Below are 14120 nucleotides of genomic sequence, written 5' to 3'. Positions count from 1 at the left end.
TTAAGAGTAAATATTAGAATCTAAATAACTGTTATTTCATTCCATCAAAGAGTTTATACTGTATTGTTTGATTTATTCCTTTCAGGATGGAACTCAAGGTCACGGAAGATGACACGAACACAGATGGCAGATGAACACCAGACAGCCAATCAAGAAGTGGAAGAAGTAAGTGAAGATTTTGGAATTGTATAATTATTGAGAATGGTCATTAAATTTTGTTGCCCAATATTTATTCCCATCTGCAATGGAAAGTATAAGTTATCAAAAAGTTCTTTTGTCAGTACTAAGCACACGACAAGTAATGACAACCTTATGTCACAAGTAGATTGTAGCAGAATGAAGAAATATTTTGGAGATGAACAGAATTGTATTATCCGTGGTAATATCTTTTCAAAATGGTTAAATTGAGTAGTGGCAACTTTAAGAGTAAATTTTAGAATCTAAATAACTGTTATTTCATTCCATCAATAAGTTTATACTGTATTGTTTGATTCATTCCTTTCAGGATGGAACTCAAGGTCACGGAAGATGACACGAACACAGATGGCAGATGAACACCAGACAGCCAATCAAGAAGTGGAAGAAGTAAGTGAAGATTTTGGAATTGTATAATTACCGAGAATGGTCATTAAATTTTGTTGCCCAATATTTCTTCCCATCTGCAATGGAAAGTATAAGTTATCAAAAAGTTCTTTTGTCAATACTAAGCACACGACAAGCAATGGCAACCGTATGTCACAAGTAGATTGTAGCAGAATGAAGAAATAATGGAGATGAACAGAATTGTATTATCCGTGGTAATATCTTTTCAAAAAGGTTAAAGTGAGTAGTGGCAACTAATAAGAGTAAATATTAGAATCTAAATAACTTATTTCATTCCATCAATAAGTTTATACTGTATTGTTTGATTCATTCCTTTCAGGATGGAACTCAAGGTTATGGAAGATGACACGAACACAGATGGCAGATGAACACCAGACAGCCAATCAAGAAGTGGAAGAAGTAAGTGAAGATTTTGGAATTGTATAATTACTGAGAATGGTCATTAAATTTTGTTGCCCAATATTTCTTCCCATCTGCAATGGAATGTATAAGTTATCAAAAAGTTGTTTTGTTAGTACTAAGCACACGACAAGTAATGACAACCTTATGTCACAAGTAGATTGTAGCAGAATAAAGAAATATTTTGGAGATGAACAGAATTATATTATCCGTGGTAATATCTTTTCAAAGAGGTTAAATTGAGTAGTGGCAACTTTAAGAGTAAATATTAGAATCTAAATAACTGTTACTTCATTCCATCAATAAGTTTATACTGTATTGTTTGATTCATTCCTTTCAGGATGGAACTCAAGGTCACGGAAGATGACACGAACACAGATGGCAGATGAACACCAGACAGCCAATCAAGAAGTGGAAGAAGTAAGTGAAGATTTTGGAATTGTATAATAACTGTGAATGATCATTAAATTTTGTTGCCCAATATTTCTTCCCATCTGCAATGGAAAGTATAAGTTATAGAAAAGTTCTTTTGTCAGTACTAAGCACACAACAAGCAATGGCAACCTTATGTTACAAGTAGATTGTAGCAGAATGAAGAAATATTGGAGATGAATAGAATTGTATTATCCGTGGTAATATCTTTTCAAAAAGGTTAAAGTGAGTAGTGGTAACTTATAAGAGTAAATATTAGAATCTAAATAACTTATTTCATTCCATCAATAAGTTTATACTGTATTGTTTGATTCATTCCTTTCAGGATGGAACTCAATTTCACGGAAGATGACACGAACACAGATGACAGATGAACACCAGACAGCCAATCAAGAAGTGGAAGAAGTAAGTGAAGATTTTGGAATTGTATAATTAATGAGAATGGTCATTAAATTTTGTTGCCCAATATTTCTTCCCATCTGCAATGGAAAGTATAAGTTATCAAAAAATTCTTTTGTCAGTACTAAGCACAAGACAAGTAATGACAACCTTATGTCACAAGTAGATTGTAGCATAATAAAGAAATACTTTGGAGATGAACAGAATTATATTATCCGTGGTAATATCTTTTCAAAGAGGTTAAAATGAGTAGTGGCAACTTTAAGAGTAAATATTAGAATCTAAATAACTGTTATTTCATTCCATCAAAGAGTTTATACTGTATTGTTTGATTTATTCCTTTCAGGATGGAACTCAAGGTCACGGAAGATGACACGAACACAGATGGCAGATGAACACCAGACAGCCAATCAAGAAGTGGAAGAAGTAAGTGAAGATTTTGGAATTGTATAATTATTGAGAATGGTCATTAAATTTTGTTGCCCAATATTTATTCCCATCTGCAATGGAAAGTATAAGTTATCAAAAAGTTCTTTTGTCAGTACTAAGCACACGACAAGTAATGACAACCTTATGTCACAAGTAGATTGTAGCAGAATGAAGAAATATTTTGGAGATGAACAGAATTGTATTATCCGTGGTAATATCTTTTCAAAATGGTTAAATTGAGTAGTGGCAACTTTAAGAGTAAATATTAGAATCTAAATAACTGTTATTTCATTCCATCAATAAGTTTATACTGTATTGTTTGATTCATTCCTTTCAGGATGGAACTCAAGGTCACGGAAGATGACACGAACACAGATGGCAGATGAACACCAGACAGCCAATCAAGAAGTGGAAGAAGTAAGTGAAGATTTTGGAATTGTATAATTACCGAGAATGGTCATTAAATTTTGTTGCCCAATATTTCTTCCCATCTGCAATGGAAAGTATAAGTTATCAAAAAGTTCTTTTGTCAGTACTAAGCACACGACAAGTAATGACAACCTTATGTCACAAGTAGATTGTAGCAGAATGAAGAAATATTTTGGAGATGAACAGAATTGTATTATCCGTGGTAATATCTTTTCAAAATGGTTAAATTGAATAGTGGCAACTTTAAGAGTAAATATTAGAATCTAAATAACTGTTATTTCATTCCATCAATAAGTTTAAACTATATTGTTTGATTCATTCCTTTCAGGATGGAACTCAAGGTCACGGAAGATGACACGAACACAGATGGCAGATGAACACCAGACAGCCAATCAAGAAGTGGAAGAAGTAAGTGAAGATTTTGGAATTGTATAATTACCGAGAATGGTCATTAAATTTTGTTGCCCAATATTTATTCCCATCTGCAATGGAAAGTATAAGTTATCAAAAAGTTCTTTTGTCAATACTAAGCACACGACAAGCAATGGCAACCTTATGTCACAAGTAGATTGTAGCAGAATGAAGAAATAATGGAGATGAACAGAATTGTATTATCCGTGGTAATATCTTTTCAAAAAGGTTAAAGTGAGTAGTGGCAACTAATAAGAGTAAATATTAGAATCTAAATAACTTATTTCATTCCATCAATAAGTTTATACTGTATTGTTTGATTCATTCCTTTCAGGATGGAACTCAAGGTCACGGAAGATGACACGAACACAGATGGCAGATGAACACCAGACAGCCAATCAAGAAGTGGAAGAAGTAAGTGAAGATTTTGGAATTGTATAATTAATGAGAATGGTCATTAAATTTTGTTGCCCAATATTTCTTCCCATCTGCAATGGAAAGTATAAGTTATCAAAAAATTCTTTTGTCAGTACTAAGCACAAGACAAGTAATGACAACCTTATGTCACAAGTAGATTGTAGCTTAATAAAGAAATACTTTGGAGATGAACAGAATTATATTATCCGTGGTAATATCTTTTCAAAGAGGTTAAAATGAGTAGTGGCAACTTTAAGAGTAAATATTAGAATCTAAATAACTGTTATTTCATTCCATCAAAGAGTTTATACTGTATTGTTTGATTTATTCCTTTCAGGATGGAACTCAAGGTCACGGAAGATGACACGAACACAGATGGCAGATGAACACCAGACAGCCAATCAAGAAGTGGAAGAAGTAAGTGAAGATTTTGGAATTGTATAATTATTGAGAATGGTCATTAAATTTTGTTGCCCAATATTTATTCCCATCTGCAATGGAAAGTATAAGTTATCAAAAAGTTCTTTTGTCAGTACTAAGCACACGACAAGTAATGACAACCTTATGTCACAAGTAGATTGTAGCAGAATGAAGAAATATTTTGGAGATGAACAGAATTGTATTATCCGTGGTAATATCTTTTCAAAATGGTTAAATTGAGTAGTGGCAACTTTAAGAGTAAATTTTAGAATCTAAATAACTGTTATTTCATTCCATCAATAAGTTTATACTGTATTGTTTGATTCATTCCTTTCAGGATGGAACTCAAGGTCACGGAAGATGACACGAACACAGATGGCAGATGAACACCAGACAGCCAATCAAGAAGTGGAAGAAGTAAGTGAAGATTTTGGAATTGTATAATTACCGAGAATGGTCATTAAATTTTGTTGCCCAATATTTCTTCCCATCTGCAATGGAAAGTATAAGTTATCAAAAAGTTCTTTTGTCAATACTAAGCACACGACAAGCAATGGCAACCGTATGTCACAAGTAGATTGTAGCAGAATGAAGAAATAATGGAGATGAACAGAATTGTATTATCCGTGGTAATATCTTTTCAAAAAGGTTAAAGTGAGTAGTGGCAACTAATAAGAGTAAATATTAGAATCTAAATAACTTATTTCATTCCATCAATAAGTTTATACTGTATTGTTTGATTCATTCCTTTCAGGATGGAACTCAAGGTTATGGAAGATGACACGAACACAGATGGCAGATGAACACCAGACAGCCAATCAAGAAGTGGAAGAAGTAAGTGAAGATTTTGGAATTGTATAATTACTGAGAATGGTCATTAAATTTTGTTGCCCAATATTTCTTCCCATCTGCAATGGAATGTATAAGTTATCAAAAAGTTGTTTTGTTAGTACTAAGCACACGACAAGTAATGACAACCTTATGTCACAAGTAGATTGTAGCAGAATAAAGAAATATTTTGGAGATGAACAGAATTATATTATCCGTGGTAATATCTTTTCAAAGAGGTTAAATTGAGTAGTGGCAACTTTAAGAGTAAATATTAGAATCTAAATAACTGTTACTTCATTCCATCAATAAGTTTATACTGTATTGTTTGATTCATTCCTTTCAGGATGGAACTCAAGGTCACGGAAGATGACACGAACACAGATGGCAGATGAACACCAGACAGCCAATCAAGAAGTGGAAGAAGTAAGTGAAGATTTTGGAATTAAATAATTACTGTGAATGATCATTAAATTTTGTTGCCCAATATTTATTCCCATCTGCAATGGAAAGTATAAGTTATCAAAAAGTTCTTTTGTCAGTACTAAGCACACGACAAGTAATGACAACCTTATGTCACAAGTAGATTGTAGCAGAATGAAGACATATTTTGGAGATGAACAGAATTGTATTATCCCTGATAATATCTTTTCAAAAAGGTTAAATTGAGTAGTGGGAACTTTAAGAATAAATATTAGAATCTAAGTAACTCTTATTTCATTCCACCAAAAAGTTTATACTGTATTGTTTGATTCATTCCTTTCAGGATGTAACTCAAGGTCACGGAAGATGACACGAACACAGATGGCAGATGAACACCAGACAGCCAATCAAGAAGTGGAAGAAGTAAGTGAAGATTTTGGAATTGTATAATAACTGTGAATGATCATTAAATTTTGTTGCCCAATATTTCTTCCCATCTGCAATGGAAAGTATAAGTTATAGAAAAGTTCTTTTGTCAGTACTAAGCACACAACAAGCAATGGCAACCTTATGTTACAAGTAGATTGTAGCAGAATGAAGAAATATTGGAGATGAATAGAATTGTATTATCCGTGGTAATATCTTTTCAAAAAGGTTAAAGTGAGTAGTGGTAACTTATAAGAGTAAATATTAGAATCTAAATAACTTATTTCATTCCATCAATAAGTTTATACTGTATTGTTTGATTCATTCCTTTCAGGATGGAACTCAATTTCACGGAAGATGACACGAACACAGATGACAGATGAACACCAGACAGCCAATCAAGAAGTGGAAGAAGTAAGTGAAGATTTTGGAATTGTATAATTACTGAGAATGGTCATTAAATTTTGTTGCCCAATATTTCTTCCCATCTGCAATGGAAAGTATAAGTTATCAAAAAGTTCTTTTGTCAGTACTAAGCACACGGCAAGTAATGACAACCTTATGTCACAAGTAGATTGTAGCAGAATAAAGAAATATTTTGGAGATGAACAGAATTATATTATCCGTGGTAATATCTTTTCAAAGAGGTTAAATTGAGTAGTGGCAACTTTAAGAGTAAATATTAGAATCTAAATAACTGTTATTTCATTCCATCAATAAGTTTATACTGTATTGTTTGATTCATTCCTTTCAGGATGGAACTCAAGGTAACGGAAGATGACACGAACACAGATGGCAGATGAACACCAGACGGCCAATCAAGAAGTGGAAGAAGTAAGTGAAGATTTTGGAATTAAATAATTACTGTGAATGATCATTAAATTTTGTTGCCCAATATTTATTCCCATCTGCAATGGAAAGTACAAGTTATCAAAAAGTTCTTTTGTCAGTACTAAGCACACGACAAGTAATGACAACCTTATGTCACAAGTAGATTGTAGCAGAATGAAGAAATATTTTGGAGATGAACAGAATTGTATTATCCGTGGTAATATCTTTTCAAAATGGTTAAATTGAGTAGTGGCAACTTTAAGAGTAAATATTAGAATCTAAATAACTGTTATTTCATTCCATCAATAAGTTTATACTATATTTTTTGATTCATTCCTTTCAGGATGGAACTCAAGGTCACGGAAGATGACACGAACACAGATGGCAGATGAACACCAGACAGCTAATCAAGAAGTGGAAGAAGTAAGTGAAGATTTTGGAATTGTATAATTACCGAGAATGGTCATTAAATTTTGTTGCCCAATATTTATTCCCATCTGCAATGGAAAGTATAAGTTATCAAAAAGTTCTTTTGTCAATACTAAGCACACGACAAGCAATGGCAACCTTATGTCACAAGTAGATTGTAGCAGAATGAAGAAATATTGGAGATGAATAGAATTGTATTATCCGTGGTAATATCTTTTCAAAAAGGTTAAATTGAGTAGTGGCAACTTTAAGAGTAAATATTAGAATCTAAATAACTGTTACTTCATTCCATCAATAAGTTTATACTGTATTGTTTGATTCATTCCTTTCAGGATGGAACTCAAGGTCACGGAAGATGACACGAACACAGATGGCAGATGAACACCAGACAGCCAATCAAGAAGTGGAAGAAGTAAGTGAAGATTTTGGAATTGTATAATTACTGAGAATGGTCATTAAATTTTGTTGCCCAGTTATTTCTTTCCATCTGCAATGGAAAGTATAAGTTATCATAAAGTTCTTTTGTCAGTACTAAGCACACGACAAGTAATGACAACCTTATGCCACAAGTAGATTGTAGCAGAATGAAGAAATATTGGAGATGAATAGAATTGTATTATCCGTGGTAATATCTTTTCAAAAAGGTTAAATTGAGTAGTGGCAACTTTAAGAGTAAATATTAGAATCTAAATAACTGTTATTTCATTCCATCAATAAGTTTATACTGTATTGTTTGATTCATTCCTTTCAGGATGGAACTCAAGGTCACGGAAGATGACACGAACACCGATGGCAGATGAACACCAGACAGCCAATCAAGAAGTGGAAGAAGTAAGTGAAGATTTTGCAATTGTATAATTACTGAGAATGGTCATTAAATTCTGTTGCCCAATATTTGTTACCATCTGCAATGGAAAGTATAAGTTATCAAAAAGTTCTTTTGTCAGTACTAAGCACACGACAAGTAATGACAACCTTATGTCACAAGTAGATTGTAGCAGAATGAAGACATATTTTGGAGATGAACAGAATTGTATTATCCGTGGTAATATCTTTTCAAAAAGGTTAAATTGAGTAGTGGCAACTTTAAGAGTAAATATTAGAATCTAAATAACTGTTATTTCATTCCATCAATAAGTTTATACTGTATTGTTTGATTCATTCCTTTCAGGATGGAACTCAAGGTCACGGAAGATGACACGAACACAGATGGCAGATGAACACCAGACAGCCAATCAAGAAGTGGAAGAAGTAAGTGAAGATTTTGGAATTAAATAATTACTGTGAATGATCATTAAATTTTGTTGCCCAATATTTATTCCCATCTGCAATGGAAAGTATAAGTTATCAAAAAGTTCTTTTGTCAGTACTAAGCACACGACAAGTAATGACAACCTTATGTCACAAGTAGATTGTAGCAGAATGAAGACATATTTTGGAGATGAACAGAATTGTATTATCCCTGATAATATCTTTTCAAAAAGGTTAAATTGAGTAGTGGGAACTTTAAGAATAAATATTAGAATCTAAGTAACTCTTATTTCATTCCACCAAAAAGTTTATACTGTATTGTTTGATTCATTCCTTTCAGGATGTAACTCAAGGTCACGGAAGATGACACGAACACAGATGGCAGATGAACACCAGACAGCCAATCAAGAAGTGGAAGAAGTAAGTGAAGATTTTGGAATTGTATAATAACTGTGAATGATCATTAAATTTTGTTGCCCAATATTTCTTCCCATCTGCAATGGAAAGTATAAGTTATAGAAAAGTTCTTTTGTCAGTACTAAGCACACAACAAGCAATGGCAACCTTATGTTACAAGTAGATTGTAGCAGAATGAAGAAATATTGGAGATGAATAGAATTGTATTATCCGTGGTAATATCTTTTCAAAAAGGTTAAAGTGAGTAGTGGTAACTTATAAGAGTAAATATTAGAATCTAAATAACTTATTTCATTCCATCAATAAGTTTATACTGTATTGTTTGATTCATTCCTTTCAGGATGGAACTCAATTTCACGGAAGATGACACGAACACAGATGACAGATGAACACCAGACAGCCAATCAAGAAGTGGAAGATGTAAGTGAAGATTTTGGAATTGTATAATTACTGAGAATGGTCATTAAATTTTGTTGCCCAATATTTCTTCCCATCTGCAATGGAAAGTATAAGTTATCAAAAAGTTCTTTTGTCAGTACTAAGCACACGGCAAGTAATGACAACCTTATGTCACAAGTAGATTGTAGCAGAATAAAGAAATATTTTGGAGATGAACAGAATTATATTATCCGTGGTAATATCTTTTCAAAGAGGTTAAATTGAGTAGTGGCAACTTTAAGAGTAAATATTAGAATCTAAATAACTGTTATTTCATTCCATCAATAAGTTTATACTGTATTGTTTGATTCATTCCTTTCAGGATGGAACTCAAGGTAACGGAAGATGACACGAACACAGATGGCAGATGAACACCAGACAGCCAATCAAGAAGTGGAAGAAGTAAGTGAAGATTTTGGAATTAAATAATTACTGTGAATGATCATTAAATTTTGTTGCCCAATATTTATTCCCATCTGCAATGGAAAGTACAAGTTATCAAAAAGTTCTTTTGTCAGTACTAAGCACACGACAAGTAATGACAACCTTATGTCACAAGTAGATTGTAGCAGAATAAAGAAATATTTTGGAGATGAACAGAATTATATTATCCGTGGTTAAATTGAGTAGTGGCAACTTTAAGAGTAAATATTAGAATCTAAATAACTGTTATTTTATTCCATTAATAAGTTTATACAGTATTGTTTGATTCATTCCTTTCAGGATGGAACTCAAGGTCACGGAAGATGACACGAACACAGATGGCAGATGAACACCAGACAGCCAATCAAGAAGTGGAAGAAGTAAGTGAAGATTTTGGAATTGTATAATTAATGAGAATGGTCATTAAATTTTGTTGCCCAATATTTCTTCCCATCTGCAATGGAAAGTATAAGTTATCAAAAAATTCTTTTGTCAGTACTAAGCACAAGACAAGTAATGACAACCTTATGTCACAAGTAGATTGTAGCATAATAAAGAAATACTTTGGAGATGAACAGAATTATATTATCCGTGGTAATATCTTTTCAAAGAGGTTAAAATGAGTAGTGGCAACTTTAAGAGTAAATATTAGAATCTAAATAACTGTTATTTCATTCCATCAAAGAGTTTATACTGTATTGTTTGATTTATTCCTTTCAGGATGGAACTCAAGGTCACGGAAGATGACACGAACACAGATGGCAGATGAACACCAGACAGCCAATCAAGAAGTGGAAGAAGTAAGTGAAGATTTTGGAATTGTATAATTATTGAGAATGGTCATTAAATTTTGTTGCCCAATATTTCTTCCCATCTGCAATGGAAAGTATAAGTTATCAAAAAGTTCTTTTGTCAGTACTAAGCACACGACAAGTAATGACAACCTTATGTCACAAGTAGATTGTAGCAGAATGAAGAAATATTTTGGAGATGAACAGAATTGTATTATCCGTGGTAATATCTTTTCAAAATGGTTAAATTGAGTAGTGGCAACTTTAAGAGTAAATATTAGAATCTAAATAACTGTTATTTCATTCCATCAATAAGTTTATACTGTATTGTTTGATTCATTCCTTTCAGGATGGAACTCAAGGTCACGGAAGATGACACGAACACAGATGGCAGATGAACACCAGACAGCCAATCAAGAAGTGGAAGAAGTAAGTGAAGATTTTGGAATTGTATAATTACCGAGAATGGTCATTAAATTTTGTTGCCCAATATTTCTTCCCATCTGCAATGGAAAGTATAAGTTATCAAAAAGTTCTTTTGTCAGTACTAAGCACACGACAAGTAATGACAACCTTATGTCACAAGTAGATTGTAGCAGAATGAAGAAATATTTTGGAGATGAACAGAATTGTATTATCCGTGGTAATATCTTTTCAAAATGGTTAAATTGAGTAGTGGCAACTTTAAGAGTAAATATTAGAATCTAAATAACTGTTATTTCATTCCATCAATAAGTTTATACTATATTGTTTGATTCATTCCTTTCAGGATGGAACTCAAGGTCACGGAAGATGACACGAACACAGATGGCAGATGAACACCAGACAGCCAATCAAGAAGTGGAAGAAGTAAGTGAAGATTTTGGAATTGTATAATTACCGAGAATGGTCATTAAATTTTGTTGCCCAATATTTATTCCCATCTGCAATGGAAAGTATAAGTTATCAAAAAGTTCTTTTGTCAATACTAAGCACACGACAAGCAATGGCAACCTTATGTCACAAGTAGATTGTAGCAGAATGAAGAAATAATGGAGATGAACAGAATTGTATTATCCGTGGTAATATCTTTTCAAAAAGGTTAAAGTGAGTAGTGGCAACTAATAAGAGTAAATATTAGAATCTAAATAACTTATTTCATTCCATCAATAAGTTTATACTGTATTGTTTGATTCATTCCTTTCAGGATGGAACTCAAGGTCACGGAAGATGACACGAACACAGATGGCAGATGAACACCAGACAGCCAATCAAGAAGTGGAAGAAGTAAGTGAAGATTTTGGAATTGTATAATTAATGAGAATGGTCATTAAATTTTGTTGCCCAATATTTCTTCCCATCTGCAATGGAAAGTATAAGTTATCAAAAAATTCTTTTGTCAGTACTAAGCACAAGACAAGTAATGACAACCTTATGTCACAAGTAGATTGTAGCTTAATAAAGAAATACTTTGGAGATGAACAGAATTATATTATCCGTGGTAATATCTTTTCAAAGAGGTTAAAATGAGTAGTGGCAACTTTAAGAGTAAATATTAGAATCTAAATAACTGTTATTTCATTCCATCAAAGAGTTTATACTGTATTGTTTGATTTATTCCTTTCAGGATGGAACTCAAGGTCACGGAAGATGACACGAACACAGATGGCAGATGAACACCAGACAGCCAATCAAGAAGTGGAAGAAGTAAGTGAAGATTTTGGAATTGTATAATTATTGAGAATGGTCATTAAATTTTGTTGCCCAATATTTATTCCCATCTGCAATGGAAAGTATAAGTTATCAAAAAGTTCTTTTGTCAGTACTAAGCACACGACAAGTAATGACAACCTTATGTCACAAGTAGATTGTAGCAGAATGAAGAAATATTTTGGAGATGAACAGAATTGTATTATCCGTGGTAATATCTTTTCAAAATGGTTAAATTGAGTAGTGGCAACTTTAAGAGTAAATTTTAGAATCTAAATAACTGTTATTTCATTCCATCAATAAGTTTATACTGTATTGTTTGATTCATTTCTTTCAGGATGGAACTCAAGGTCACGGAAGATGACACGAACACAGATGGCAGATGAACACCAGACAGCCAATCAAGAAGTGGAAGAAGTAAGTGAAGATTTTGGAATTGTATAATTACCGAGAATGGTCATTAAATTTTGTTGCCCAATATTTCTTCCCATCTGCAATGGAAAGTATAAGTTATCAAAAAGTTCTTTTGTCAATACTAAGCACACGACAAGCAATGGCAACCTTATGTCACAAGTAGATTGTAGCAGAATGAAGAAATAATGGAGATGAACAGAATTGTATTATCCGTGGTAATATCTTTTCAAAAAGGTTAAAGTGAGTAGTGGCAACTAATAAGAGTAAATATTAGAATCTAAATAACTTATTTCATTCCATCAATAAGTTTATACTGTATTGTTTGATTCATTCCTTTCAGGATGGAACTCAAGGTTACGGAAGATGACACGAACACAGATGGCAGATGAACACCAGACAGCCAATCAAGAAGTGGAAGAAGTAAGTGAAGATTTTGGAATTGTATAATTACTGAGAATGGTCATTAAATTTTGTTGCCCAATATTTCTTCCCATCTGCAATGGAATGTATAAGTTATCAAAAAGTTGTTTTGTTAGTACTAAGCACACGACAAGTAATGACAACCTTATGTCACAAGTAGATTGTAGCAGAATAAAGAAATATTTTGGAGATGAACAGAATTATATTATCCGTGGTAATATCTTTTCAAAGAGGTTAAATTGAGTAGTGGCAACTTTAAGAGTAAATATTAGAATCTAAATAACTGTTACTTCATTCCATCAATAAGTTTATACTGTATTGTTTGATTCATTCCTTTCAGGATGGAACTCAAGGTCACGGAAGATGACACGAACACAGATGGCAGATGAACACCAGACAGCCAATCAAGAAGTGGAAGAAGTAAGTGAAGATTTTGGAATTGTATAATTATTGAAAATGGTCATTAAATTGTGTTGCCCAGTTATTTCTTTCCATCTGCAATGGAAAGTATAAGTTATCAAAAAGTTGTTTTGTCAGTACTAAGCACACGACAAGTAATGACAACCTTATGTCACAAGTAGATTGTAGCAAAGTAAGGAAATATTTTGGAGATGAACAGAATTATATTATCCGTGGTAATATCTTTTCAAAGAGGTTAAATTGAGTAGTGGCAACTTTAAGAGTAAATATTAGAATCTAAACAACTGTTACTTCATTCCATCAATAAGTTTATACTGTATTGTTTGATTCATTCCTTTCAGGATGGAACTCAAGGTCACGGAAGATGACACGAACACAGATGGCAGATGAACACCAGACAGCCAATCAAGAAGTGGAAGAAGTAAGTGAAGATTTTGGAATTGTATAATTATTCAAAATGGTCATTAAATTTTGTTGCCCAGTTATTTCTTTCCATCTGCAATGGAAAGTATAAGTTATCAAAAAGTTGTTTTGTCAGTACTAAGCACACGACAAGTAATGACAACCTTATGTCACAAGTAGATTGTAGCAAAGTAAGGAAATATTTTGGAGATGAACAGAATTATATTATCCGTGGTAATATCTTTTCAAAAAGGTTAAAGTGAGTAGTGGCAACTAATAAGAGTAAATATTAGAATCTAAATAACTTATTTCATTCCATCAATAAGTTTATACTATATTGTTTGATTCATTCCTTTCAGGATGGAACTCAAGGTTACGGAAGATGACACGAACACAGATGGCAGATGAACACCAGACAGCCAATCAAGAAGTGGAAGAAGTAAGTGAAGATTTTGGAATTGTATAATTACTGAGAATGGTCATTAAATTTTGTTGCCCAATATTTCTTCCCATCTGCAATGGAATGTATAAGTTATCAAAAAGTTGTTTTGTTAGTACTAAGCACACGACAAGTAATGA

This window comes from Glandiceps talaboti, chromosome 5 (assembly GCF_964340395.1).
Source record: "Glandiceps talaboti chromosome 5, keGlaTala1.1, whole genome shotgun sequence".
In the NCBI taxonomy this organism is placed as follows: Eukaryota; Metazoa; Hemichordata; class Enteropneusta; family Spengelidae; genus Glandiceps; species Glandiceps talaboti.
The sequence above is the reverse complement of the archived record's forward strand: the minus strand, read 5'-3'. Positions refer to the sequence as shown.